This window comes from Erythrolamprus reginae, chromosome 1 (assembly GCF_031021105.1).
Source record: "Erythrolamprus reginae isolate rEryReg1 chromosome 1, rEryReg1.hap1, whole genome shotgun sequence".
Classification (NCBI taxonomy): domain Eukaryota; kingdom Metazoa; phylum Chordata; class Lepidosauria; order Squamata; family Dipsadidae; genus Erythrolamprus; species Erythrolamprus reginae.
This window is the reverse complement of record NC_091950.1, coordinates 48,755,574-48,768,722: the sequence shown is the minus strand read 5'-3', so window position 1 is coordinate 48,768,722 and position 13,149 is coordinate 48,755,574.

The following is a 13,149-nucleotide window of genomic DNA, read 5'->3' as shown; positions in this document are numbered from 1 at the left end:
CATACACACACATCATATGTGGTCTTGAAAACTCGCTTGTGTCTCATGATTTACTTCCCTACTAGTAACCTGAGATATATATATTTAAAAATATCATTCTAGGGGTAGTGATTTCTGACAGTCTCAAAATGGGTGAACAGTGCAGTCAGGTGGTAGGGAAAGCAAGTAGGATGCTTGGCTGCATAGCTAGAGGTATAACAAGCAGGAAGAGGGAGATTATGATCCCGCTATATAGAGTGCTGCTGAGACCACATTTGGAATACTGTGTTCAGTTCTGGAGACCTCACCTACAAAAAGATATTGACAAAATTGAACGGGTCCAAAGACGGGCTACAAGAATGGTGGAAGGTCTTAAGCATAAAACGTATCAGGAAAGACTTAATGCACTCAATCTGTATAGTCTGGAGGACAGAAGGAAAAGGGGGGACATGATCGAAACATTTAAACATGTTAAATGGTTAAATAAGGTCCAGGAGGGAAATGTTTTTAATAGGAAAGTGAACACAAGAACAAGGGGACACAATCTGAAGTTAGTTGGGGGAAAGATCAAAAGCAACATGAGAAAATATTATTTTACTGAAAGAGTAGTAGATCCTTGGAACAAAGTTCCAGCAGACATGGTTGATAAATCCACAGTAACTGAATTTAAACATGTCAGGGATAAACATATATCCATCCTAAGATGAAATACAGAAAATAGTATAAGGGCAGACTAGATGGATCATGAGATCTTTTTCTGCCATCAGTCTTCTATGTTTCTATGTTTCTATTCTTGTGGAGTGCTTCAATTATCTCTTCTTCAGCCCTTCTCATTTCTCCTGAATTTGTAGCATGTAGCTCATCCACAGTTCAGGAAATTTCCCCCCCTTTTTTGCCACACCATTCTATTCTGGGATATAGAGCACTTCAACTGCATACACAGTCCCTTTATAAATAGCATCTGGATCTCTGAGCCCTAACCTCCTGTGCCATTTTTGATATTACAATTCTTAACTGTTCTTGCCTTATCACCTCTACAGTCTAATTCAAATATTAGTCTCTTTTCATAAACAATTCTCCTTTGTCAGTTGCAGTGCAATACTTGCCTTTAAGTGTTATATCACATAGAAACGTAGAAGACTTAGAAGACTGACGGCAGAAAAAGACCTCATGATCCATCTAGTCTGCCCTTATACTATTTTCTGTATTTTATCTTGGATTTATCAACCACGTCTGCTGGAAGTTTGTTCCAAGGATCTACTACTATTTCAGTAAAATAATATTTTCTCATGTTGCTTTTGATCTTTCCCCCAACTAACTTCAGATTGTGTCCCCTTGTTCTTGTGTTCACTTTCCTATTAAAAACACTTCCCTCCTGGACCTTATTTAACTCTTTAACATATTTAAATGTTTCGATCATGTCCCCCCTTTTCCTTCTGTCCTCCAGACTATACAGATTGAGTTCATTAAGTCTTTCCTGATACGTTTTATGCTTAAGACCTTCCACCATTCTTGTAGCCCGTCTTTGGACCCATTCAATTTTGTCAATATCTTTTAGTAGGTGAGGTCTCCAGAAGTGAACACAGTATTCTAAATGTGGTCTCACCAGCACTCTATATAGCGGGATAATAATCTCCCTCTTCCTGCTTGTTATACCTCTAGCTATGCAGCCAAGCATCCTACTTGATTTCCCTACCGCCTGACTGCACTGTTCACCCATTTTGAGACTGTCAGAAATCACTACCCCTAAATCCTTCTCTTCTGAAGTTTTTGCAAACACAGAACACGTCATTTTTCTATGATGTGTCTTAAAATTGACTCCAGTGGTGGGACAGATAAGCCTCTTTAATAGGAAAACCTCTTATTTGCCTAATGGACAATAGATAGGTGTTTAGGGAGATTCTCAGTCATCCAGGTCATGGTTGTCCCAAAGGTGCTTTTTCAAGAGACAACAGGACTTTCTTGTTTTTCTTTGAAGATGTTCAGATAACAAACAGACTCTTATATAGCTTTCTCAGGAAGGCGATCTTTTAAATTTATTTATACACTTTCCCCAACTCCCTTTCCTAGAAAAAGGAAAAGCAAAGGACCCAAGCTATTGCAAATAAAACATATTCTGATTTTTCTCCTGACAGAGCAGATTCTTGACTAAGTGATGCTTCTTGCAGTAGTGGGTTGTAAATCCCATCGCTACCGGTTCGCTCTTTCACACATTCTCATGCATGCATGTGATCTTCTGCACATGTGCAGAAGTGTCCTGGGTGGGTGGAGCCTCCCGCCATTGCTGCTACAGGTTCACTGAACCAGGCTGAATCGAGAGCAATCCACCTCTGGTTTCTTGCTCTTCAGAATTTCTCAGATCTAAATCTTGCAAGTTTTTATGAAATTATTATCTACTACTTCTCTTATTTCTGCTGCATGAACCACAGCTTTTTAAATGGCCAGACAATTAATTTAAAATAAAGCAATAAGCCTTTCTTGTCATGCAGGCTTGTTTTGCCTCTCATTGGGAAATTTTAAAAGACAGACGTGAAATCCCAAATGCTTTTAGCTTTTCCTCTTCATACCATTGACTTTAGCTTCACCCCCTGTACTATATAATAATACGTTGTTAGGGAATGCAATGTGGTATTGACAAGAAAAGAAAGAGTTCCTTACTTGTATTGCAGATCATGCTAAGTTTGGTATTGTCCAGAAGATTGTTTTGAATATTAGCTTTGTGGGTTAGACACTGAATAAATAAATAAAAAACTTTTATTGTCTATCTATCCTGCTTGGAGATTATGGGCATTCACTTAACGTATCTGGAAAAAGAATTGAAAGTGAAACAGAAACAATTGAAATTGTTTGATGAGAGACAATGGAATAAAATGAGAATGGCAATTAGACAAAAAAATTACTGGTTGGGGGACAAAATCAATGGTTTTGACAAGTTAACATCACCAAGTTCCTAAGAGGTCAGTAAGGGGCGTACATAAGTGCACCAGAGTGCCTACCGTCCCCTGTCCTATTGTCTCTCCTATATCTCATATGTCTTCTCTTTTATTTATTTATTTATTTATTTATTTATTTATTTATTTATTTATTTATTTATTTATTTATTTATTTATTTATTTATTTATTTATTTATTTATTTATTTATTTATTTATTTATTTATTTCTTTCTTTCTTTCTTTCTTTCTTTATTTATTTATTTATTTATTTATTTATTTATTTATTTATTTATTTATTTATTTATTTATTTATTTATTTATTTATTTATTTATTTATTATTTGGATTTGGATGCCGCCCCTCTCCGAAGACTCGGAGATATACCTATATCTTTTTCTACTATTCTCTCATAGTTATATTTCACTCCTTTATTTTCTCCTCTATTCCCCCTTTATTACATTCTACCTGATTATATCCTCTATAACAGTGATTTTCAACCTTTTTTGAGCCGCGGCACACTTTTTTACATTTACAAAATCCTGGGGCACACCACCAACCAAAATGACACAAAATGACACCCTAAGACACTCTCCTCTCTTTTTCCATCCCTGTCACCCCCCCTCTCTCTGTGCGTGTGTGTGTATATACACACTCTTGAACCATTTCCAAAAAAAGGTGAGGGCTGGGGGATTTTTATCATATGCTTTAAATCAAGAGTCACTTCTCTCTCTCTTTTGTTTCTCTCTCTTTCCTCTCATTCTCTGTCTCAATCATTTTCTCATTTCTCTTTTTTTCTCCCCTTTTTTCTCTCATTACTCTCTCTCTCTCCCTCCCTTCCTCTCCTTCTCTCTCTCTCTCTCTTGCTTTCTTTCTCTCTCTTTCGCTCTCTCTCTTGCTTGCTTTCTCTCTCACTCTTGCTTTCTCTCTCTTTCTTTTCTCTCTCTCTCTTGCTTTCTTTCTCTCTCTTTCGCTCTCTCTCTTGCTTGCTTTCTCTCTCACTCTTGCTTTCACTCTCTTGCTTTCTCTCTCTCCCTCTCTCACTCTCTCTCTCTCAGCAAAAAGTTGCGAGACCGGAACCTGAGCTTCCTTCTTCGTGGCACACCTGACCATGTCTCGCGGCACACTAGTGTGCCACGGCACACTGGTTGAAAAACACTGCTCTATAACCCTCATTGTGTATTATTGTGTATTGGACAAAGAAACAAACAAATAAATAAAATTTGAGTAGTTTGGAAAACCAGCAAATACCACTTCTGGCTGGCCCCAGAGTGGGGAGGGAATGGAGATTTTGTAGTAGCCTTCCCCTGCCACATCCACCAAGCCACACCACACCATACCACGCCCACAGAACCAGTAGTTAAAAAAATGGATTTTACCACTAGCTCAGATGCAAAGCGTTTTGGAGCTGAACAATAACTTTTTTTACATTTAGTCAAGAACTACTGAATGTAATATCTATACACGTTCTTATTTGTGCGGAGACTGGATGACTTTTGGCCAACCTCTAAATATAGTCAGTTAGACTAAATTATCCAGCTGCTTAGTGAAGAGAGGCAAACAAAAGAAATATTGAAAAGGCTCAAGCCAACAGGCAGTAGCCATATAACTGACCACCTGGATAAAGAATTAAAGATTGAGTTCTACCATGTTTTTGTTATAAAAACAGGAGCCGGGGTGGCGCAGCAGGTAGGGTGCTGTACTGCAGGCCACTGAAGCTGACTGTAGATCTGTAGGTCAGTGGTTCAAATCTCATCACCAGCTCCAGGTTGACTCCAGCCTTCCATCCTTCCGAGGTGGGTAAAATGAGGACCCGGATTGTTGGGGATAATATGTTGGCTCAGTTAACAAGTGCTATTGCTAACATGTTGTAAGCCGCCTTGAGTCTAAAGAGAAGGGCGGCATAAAAATTGAATAAATAAAATAAATAAAATAAATAATATCACAGATCAGCATTCTCAATGTGAGACTTACAAGCAGAAAATGATGATCCTAGAAAGATTTTTTTTCCATGTAAATTCTATGTTCCTATATCATTTTCAACTTAAGGAAAGGAGAGAAGTACTGTAGAAGGATTTTAGAGAAACAACTTTTTGTATTAAATTTTTCTATTCTTAACATTCATCACCAGCATAACAGAGCCAAATTCTCTTCCGGTTACTAAGCAGCCACGTTACAATATTGAGTGGTAAGATAAGGAGATCCAATGACATGCTTGAGTGAAAAAAGAAAATCATCATAATGGGGAAGGAATGGTCAGGAAGTTCCTTCTTTCCCCCTTTATGGTTATCTTCAGCTCTTGTATTGAAGTCAGTGTTGGGGAACGGACTGAAGGATGATTGCATTTGAGTCCCTATACTGTGTTGAGTCCCTATATCCATGATGGGGAACCTGTGTCAAAAGTGCCAGAGGTGGCACGGTGAGTCCTCACTGTGGGTAAGCGCACCATCGCCAGCTGTTCTTCTGGTCAGTGTTCCCTCTAATTTTTTTCCGGTGTGGGCGGAAAAGGATAGTGTCTGAGCGGCAGTCCCTTCGGGACTGGGTGACATACCGTGTTTCCCCGATAGTAAGACCCCCCCGATTGTAAGACATATGGGGGGTTTCAGGGGGGTCGGCTTATATAAGCCATACCCCGAAAGTAAGACATATGTCTTACTTTCGGGGAAACACGGGGGTATTGCGGGGAGGGCGATGACATTGCTTCCAAGCTCCCTGCGCGCCCCTCGCCTTCGCTCGCCGCAGCGCCACCGCCTCTTCCCCTGCCGAGGCTCAGCTGCAAGCGGCCAGCGAGGCCGATCGGCTCCGAGGCGAGCGGCCGGAGCTGCGCCCTCCTTCGCCCGCCTCCTTTCCGCTCGCCTCGGAGCCGATCGGCCTCGCTGGCCGCTTGCAGCTGAGCCTCGGCAGGGGAAGAGGCGGTGGCGCCGCGGCGAGCGAAGGCGAGGGGCGTGCAGGGAGCTGCCGGAAAGGAGGCGGGCGAAGGAGGGCACAGCGGCGGCCGCTCGCCTCGGAGCCGATCGGCCTCACTGGCCGCTTCCCCTGCCGAGGCTCAGCTGCAAGCGGCCAGCGAGGCCGATCGGCTCCAAGGCGAGCGGCCGGAGCTGCGCCCTCCTTCGCCCGCCTCCTTTCCGGCAGCTCCCCGCGCCCGAAGACGAGCCGGCCCCGGTGCCCGGGACAATGTAAGACATACCCCCAAAGTAAGACACAGTGGGGCTTTTGGGGGTAAAAAGATAGTAAGACACTGCCTTACTATCGGGGAAACACGGTAGAAATCTAAATAAATAAATAAATAGATAAATAAATAAATCAATAAAGTGTGGGCGCACACTATCATGCGTACGCGAGTTCTGACATCTATAATTCGCTTCCCCTCCTTTCTCTCTCTTCCTTCCTCTCTAATCTCTTTCCTTTCTCTCCCTCTCTCTTTCTCTCTATCCTTTATATATCTCTCTTTCTTTCTCTCCCTCCTTCATTCCCTCTTTCTCTTTCCCTCCCTCCCTTTCTCTCCCTCCCTCCCTCTTTCTCTCTCCCCCTCCCTTCCCCTCTCTCTTCCTCTCTCTCCCTTCCTTTATTCCTCTTTCTCCTTCCCTGTCTCTCTCCCTCCCTCTTTCTCTCCCTCCCTCCCTCTCTTTCTCTCTCTCCCTTCCTTTTTCTCTGGCTAGCAGCAGAGGCAAGCATGGAGCCCGGCTTCCCCCCCCCCGGACATTTGCAGGCTCCCAGCAGCGGTGCCGGTAAGGGGAAGGCTCGAGCCTGCCCCACCCCACCCAGGACATTCATGGTGCGGCAGAGGTAAGGGTAGGGGCCCCCCGCCCTCCCCGCCCCCCTTACTATCCTCACTATCCTATATTGTGTTTATATTATATGATATTACTAGTAGGTGTGTTGTTGAACTGTTTTTTAAGTTTTAATTAGGATTTTAGAAATTGCTTGGTTTTATTCCTTGACTTATTTTTACTGTTATTGTTATTTTATATTGTTGCGATCCACCCTGAGTCCTTCGGGATTGGGCAGCGTAGAAGTCTAAATAAATAAATAGATAGATAGATAGAGAGATAGATAGATAGATAGATAGATAGACAAACAAACAAACAAACAAATAAATAAATATGCAAAGAAGGGCAACAAGTATGATCAAGGAAATGGAGCACCTCCCTTACAAAATCAGGTTGCAACACCTTGGTCTCATCAGCCTTGAAAGACGGCGTTTAAGGGGTGACTTGATCAAAGTGTATAAAATCATGCATGGGATAGAAAAGGTGGATAGAGAAAAATTATTTTCTCTATCATACAATGCTAGGATGAGGAGGCACTCCCTAAACGTCATAGGTAAGAAAGTGAGGACAAATAAAGGGAAATATTTATTCACCCAGAGGGTCGTTGGTTTATGGAATCCACTTCCAGAAGAGACCGTGACAGCTGTCAGCCTGGATAGCTTCAAGGCAGGATTAGACAGATTCATGGATGCCAAGCGTATCGGAGGTTATTGAACTGGATGTCCATGTGCTGCCTCTGTGTTGGTTGAGGCAGGCAGATTCCTTTGGGTACCATTTGTTGGGAGTCAGGGGAAAGGGAGGGTTTTGCCTCCTCTTTCTGCTCAAGATCCCATGGACAATTGGTGGACCACTGTGTGACACAGAATGCTGGACTTGATGGGCTTTGGCCTGATTCAGCATGGCTCTTCTTATGTTCTTATGTTCTTATAAATATTAAACTCTTGTGTCTTATTCTTTAGATCAATGATGGCGAACCTTTTTTCCCTCGGGTGCAGAAAGCATGTGCACACACACTATCGCACCTGCACAAGTGCCCACATCCATAATTCAATGCCTGTGGAGGGCAAAAATTGCCTCCCCTTCTTTCCTTCCTTCCTTCCTTCCTTCCTTCCTTCCTTCCTTCCTTCCTTCCTTCCTTCCTTCCTTCCTTCCTGAGGCTCACTGGAGGCCAGAAAAAGGCCATTTACCAACTTCTGGTAGGCCTGGTAAACCCGTTTTTTACCTTCTCCAGGCTCCAGAGGCAAAAATGTCATTCCTCATCCCCCTTGAGGCTCTCTTGAAGCCGAAAAAAGCCTCCCCCATCGAGCCTCCATGCAAGCCAAAAATCAACTGGCCTGGCCGCACATGCGTGTTGGAGCTAAGCTAGGGCAACGGCTCACTTGCTGGCAGATCTGGTTCCGTGTGCCAACTGTGACACCTGTGCCATAGATTCGCCATCACTGATTTAGATGAAGGGCATTTTATAGATTTTCAAAAAGTCAAAGATCATGGCCTTTCTAAATAAACTATAGAGCTATTGAGAGCAAATCAGTGAGACTATGACAGAGGACGTTAAATTATAGTACTTAAATAATTGGAAATAGTTTTCTAGTCTTATAACTTTTATTGGAAATATTTAAAATTGGAAGCAAAGAATACCTATAAAAGCAACTGCTTTTTTTCATATATTTTACTATTTAAGAAATAATTTACTCTATTTAAGAAATAATTTACTCTAAATGTTGATGAAAATTCTCAGTCATCCAGCTAGAGCTGTCTGGAGGTTGAGTCATGGCAACCTTACTTCTTTTCTTGTTGATTCAAAATGTTTCCCTGCTCATCCAAGAGGCTGAATAAGCTACTTGAATAAGCAGTGAAATGTTTTGAACCAACAAGAAAAGAAGTAAGGTTGCCGTGACTCAACTTCTAGAAGAAGTAATGTTATCCCTAGTACTTTGAAGAACTTTAATGTGGATATGTAAATGTACTATGTAAAATTCTTTCCACACAATAATTGAAGGCCAGAAGAAACGGAACTGCGTGCACAGCTCTGGGTGACTGGCGAGAGGCACATGCATCAGAGTGAGATTTGACTTCTGCGCATGTGCAGGAATAATAATAATAATAATAATAATAATAATAATAATAATAATAACAACAACAACAACAACAACAACAACATAATAAAAATCAACAGACGATCCAAAGTGCAGACTCTGTAAAGAAACAGATGAAACAATTGATCACATACTCAGCTGCTGCAAAAAGATCGCACAGACTGACTACAAGCATAGCCATGAGGCTGTGGCACAGATGATCCACTGGAACCTGTGCCGGAACTACCATTTCCCAGTGGCAAAGAACTGGTGGGATCATAAGCCCGAAAAAGTGGTCAAAAATGAGCAAGCAAAACTACTGTGGGACTTCCGACTTCAGACTGACCGAATTCTGAAGCATAACACACCAGACATCCTGATTGTGGAGAAAAAGAAAGTATGGATCATCGACATCGCAATCCCAGGGGACAGCAGAATTGAGGAGAAGCAGCTAGAGAAATTAGTGATCTAAAAATCAAGCTGCAACAACTCTGGCATAAGCCAGTGAAAGTGGTCCCAGTGGTACCAAAGGATCTCAGTGGACATTTGAAAATGATCGGAATTGACAAAATCTCCATCTGTGAATTGCAAAAGGCCGCTTTACTGGGATCGGCAAACATAATTCGCCGCTACATCACGCAGTACTAGGTGCTTGGGAAGCACCCGACTGGTAATGAAATATGAAATCCAGCATAGTGATCTCGTTTGCTGTGTTGTATTGAAATAATAATAATAATAATAATAATAATAATAATAATAATAATAATAATAACAACAACAACAATAATAATAATATAATTATATTATTATTATTATTATTATTATTATTATTATTATTATTATTTATTAGATTTGTATGCCGCCCCTCTCCGAAGACTCGAGGCGGCTCACAACAATAATAAAAAACAATGTAACAGTGAACAAATCTAATATTAAAAGAAAAATATATATATTATTATTATTATAACAACAACAACAACAATAATAATATAAAAATAAAAGTAAAAATAAAAATAATAATTTATTAGATTTGTATGCCACCCTTCTTCGAAGACTCGGAGCGGCTCACAACAATAACAACAGTGTAACAAATCCAATATATTTAAAAGACATCTAAAAACCCATTATTAAAACCATGCAACGCAATCATACCACACATAAACAATATAAACCCAGGGGTATCTCAATTTCCCCATGCCTGACAACAAAGGTGGGTCTTCAGTAGCTTACAAAAGACAAGGAGGGTGGAGGCGGTTCTGATCTCCAGGGGGAGTTGATTCCAGAGGGCTGGGACTGCCACAGAGAAGACTCTTCATCTTGGGCCCGCCAGATGACACTGTTTAGTCGACGGGACCTGGAGAAGGCCAACTCTGTTGGACCTTATCAGGTGCTGGGATTCATGTGGCAGAAGACGGTTCCGAAAGTATACCAAATTGCACAAGAGGATGTGCGCAAGAGAGAGATTTCGGCAATTTTTTGCTTCCACGCATGTGCGGAAGCAAAAAAAAATCACCAAAATCCCCCATGCCCATGCATCTTCCCACGAGATTTGCTTCCTGCACATACGCAGAAGCCAAACTCATATTTATGACAGTTGCTGTGTCCTGGGATCATGTGATCACCTTTTGCAACCTTTTAACAAGCAAAATCAATGGGGACACAGATTCACTTAACAACTGGATTACTAACTTAACAACTGCAGTGATTCACCTAACAGCTATGGCAAGAAAAATCATAACGAGGTAAAACTTACTTAACAAATGTTTCATTTAGTAACAGAAATATTTGGCTCCATTGTGGTCATAAGTCAAGGACAGCCTGTATTGCAACAGGATCTTCTTAGGTTATTTTGCATTTTTAAGATTTCAATTGTTGGCAGTTATTGGTTTCCATTGATTGTAGTTTTGGCATGTTTACTATTTATTCTGCCTAGCCAAAAGGTTTCTTTGTGCAAAATTCTATTATTTTTATTGCTTTCTATTGTTCTTGCTTGGGAGAATAAGCGATGAAGTTTTAGATTTTCTTCTGCTGGAGGAGAGAAGTGTTTATTAATGTACTAATTATCCACCTTTTTTCATTCATTTATAAATGGCACTGTGATATTTTATTACTCTTAGAAATGAAAAGAACAATAAAAAGCATTCCAACAGACATTGAAGAACTAAGAACTCAGTTGGCACATTGAGATAGAATTTCCCTAGCCAAAGTCAGCAGGAAGTAATAATTTGGACAGAAACAGTCCTCAAGTAACTTTTAATTAACATTGGAAAGGGCAGAACATTAAATGAATCAGTTTTCAGTACTTACAAGAAAGTATAATAGAAATATTTTAGCCACAGAGAAAGGCATTGCTAGATGTACTCAGCGCTGCAAAAACTTCTGCTATAAGTCCATTTTCAACTTACAAAGGAAAAGTCTAATAGCGCAATAAAATCTGACTGTTATTATTGTTATTATTATACCTAATCTGCTGAATAAGTGGAGGTAATTAGATGGCTGGGTAATAAAATAGAACCATTGGGTTGCACAGCCTGTTACTCTTTTGAAAATATAAATGGCAGCAACTGTTCCGATCTGGTTGATTTATTGGATTATACAGATGCCAGGCAAGATAGCTCCTTTGCAAATACCTATATTAGAACCAGCTATAAGCCACATATTTTAAAAAGCAGGCTTTGGAATTATATAATTTTTTTAACAGCCTACATTTTAATATTCTAAACCAAGAGACTGAAGGGAAGTTGCCACTAATAAAAAATAAAATTCAACTTTAGACTTTTAAATTGCCTCCCAAGGACAATTCCATCTGTTCGTCCATTACCCTGGGGAGGGGGATTACTCACCCCCTCAGAGAGGGCCCACAACCTGGGTGTCCTCCTCAATTCACAGATAACATTAGAGCACCATCTTTCAGCTGTGGCAAGGAGGGCATTTGCCCAGGTTCGCCTGGTGCACCAGTTGCGACCCTATTTGGACAGGGAGTCACTGCTCACAGTCACTCATGCCCTCGTCACGTTGAGGTTCGACTACTGCAACGCTCTCTACATGGGGCTTCCCAGATATGCCCATGTCTCATTAACACTCCGTGGCTTGCACTGGCTGCCGATCAATTTCCGGTCACAAGTCAAAGTGTTGGTTATGACCTATAAAGTCCTACATGGCATCGGACCAGAATGCCTACGAGACCGCCTTCTGCTGCACGAATCCCAGTGACCGATTAGGTCCCACAGAGTTGGCCTTCTCCGGGACCCAGGGGAAGAGCCTTCTCTCTGGCGGCCCTGATCCTCTGGAATCAACTCCCCCCAGAAATTAGGACTGCCCCCCCTTGCCTTTTGAAAGCTCCTAAAAACCCACTTATGTCACCAGGCATGGGGAAACTGATACACCCCTTAGCTACTATTTTTTTTTATGTATGGTTTGTTAGGTTGTGTGATTGTTTTTTATAAGGGTTTTAAATTGCTTTTAACATTAGATTTGTACATTGTGCATTGCTGTTGTGAGCCGCTCCGAGTCCTCGGAGAGGGGTAGCATGCAAATCTAATAAATTATTACTATTAATTATTATCTAAAATGCACTGCCATGGTCCTGTTTCCAAAATATTCTTTTCCACCTATACATGAGGTCGCGTAGCTGTGCGAGATTTCGGTGATTTTTTTTTTTTTTGCTTCCATGCATGCGGGGAAGCAAAAAATTGCAGAAAATCACCAAAATCTCACGTGGCCGCGCATCCTATTGCAAGATTTCACATCCTGCGCATGAACAGAAGCCAAATCTCACTTGGACACATGCACCCGCCTGCCGGTCACCTGAAACTGTGCGCGCAGCTCCATTTTCACAACCGGTACACAGTATGGGGCGTACCGGTTAGCAACCCATTACTGCTACTGCTGCAGTGGATCACAAAAGTAAAGATGGCTGTTGCTACCATGCAATTGAAGTTCTATTTCTTTTTTATGTGTGATATGTATATATTAAAAAACATGACTTTGATCAAATAGTTGAGGCTTCCACCAATTTTATCTTTTTATTGATCTACCCCTGCTGATGTCCCTGTTTAAAAATCTTAATTTACATCTACATCATTATGAGGTTACCTTTTTTGGGCTATGTATTGCATTGTGGCTTGTTATCTATCTGTAGATGGCAAATCATAGAAACATAGACACATAGAAGATTGACAGCAGAAAAAGACCTCATGGTCCATCTAGTCTGCCCTTATACTATTTTTTGTATTTTATCTTAGGATGGATATATGTTTATCGCAGGCATGCTTAACTTCAGTTACTGTGGATATACCAACCACATCTACTGGAAGTTTGTTCCAAGTATCTACTACTCTTTCAGTAAAATAATATTTTCTCATGTTGCTTCTGATCTTTCCCCCAACTAACCTCA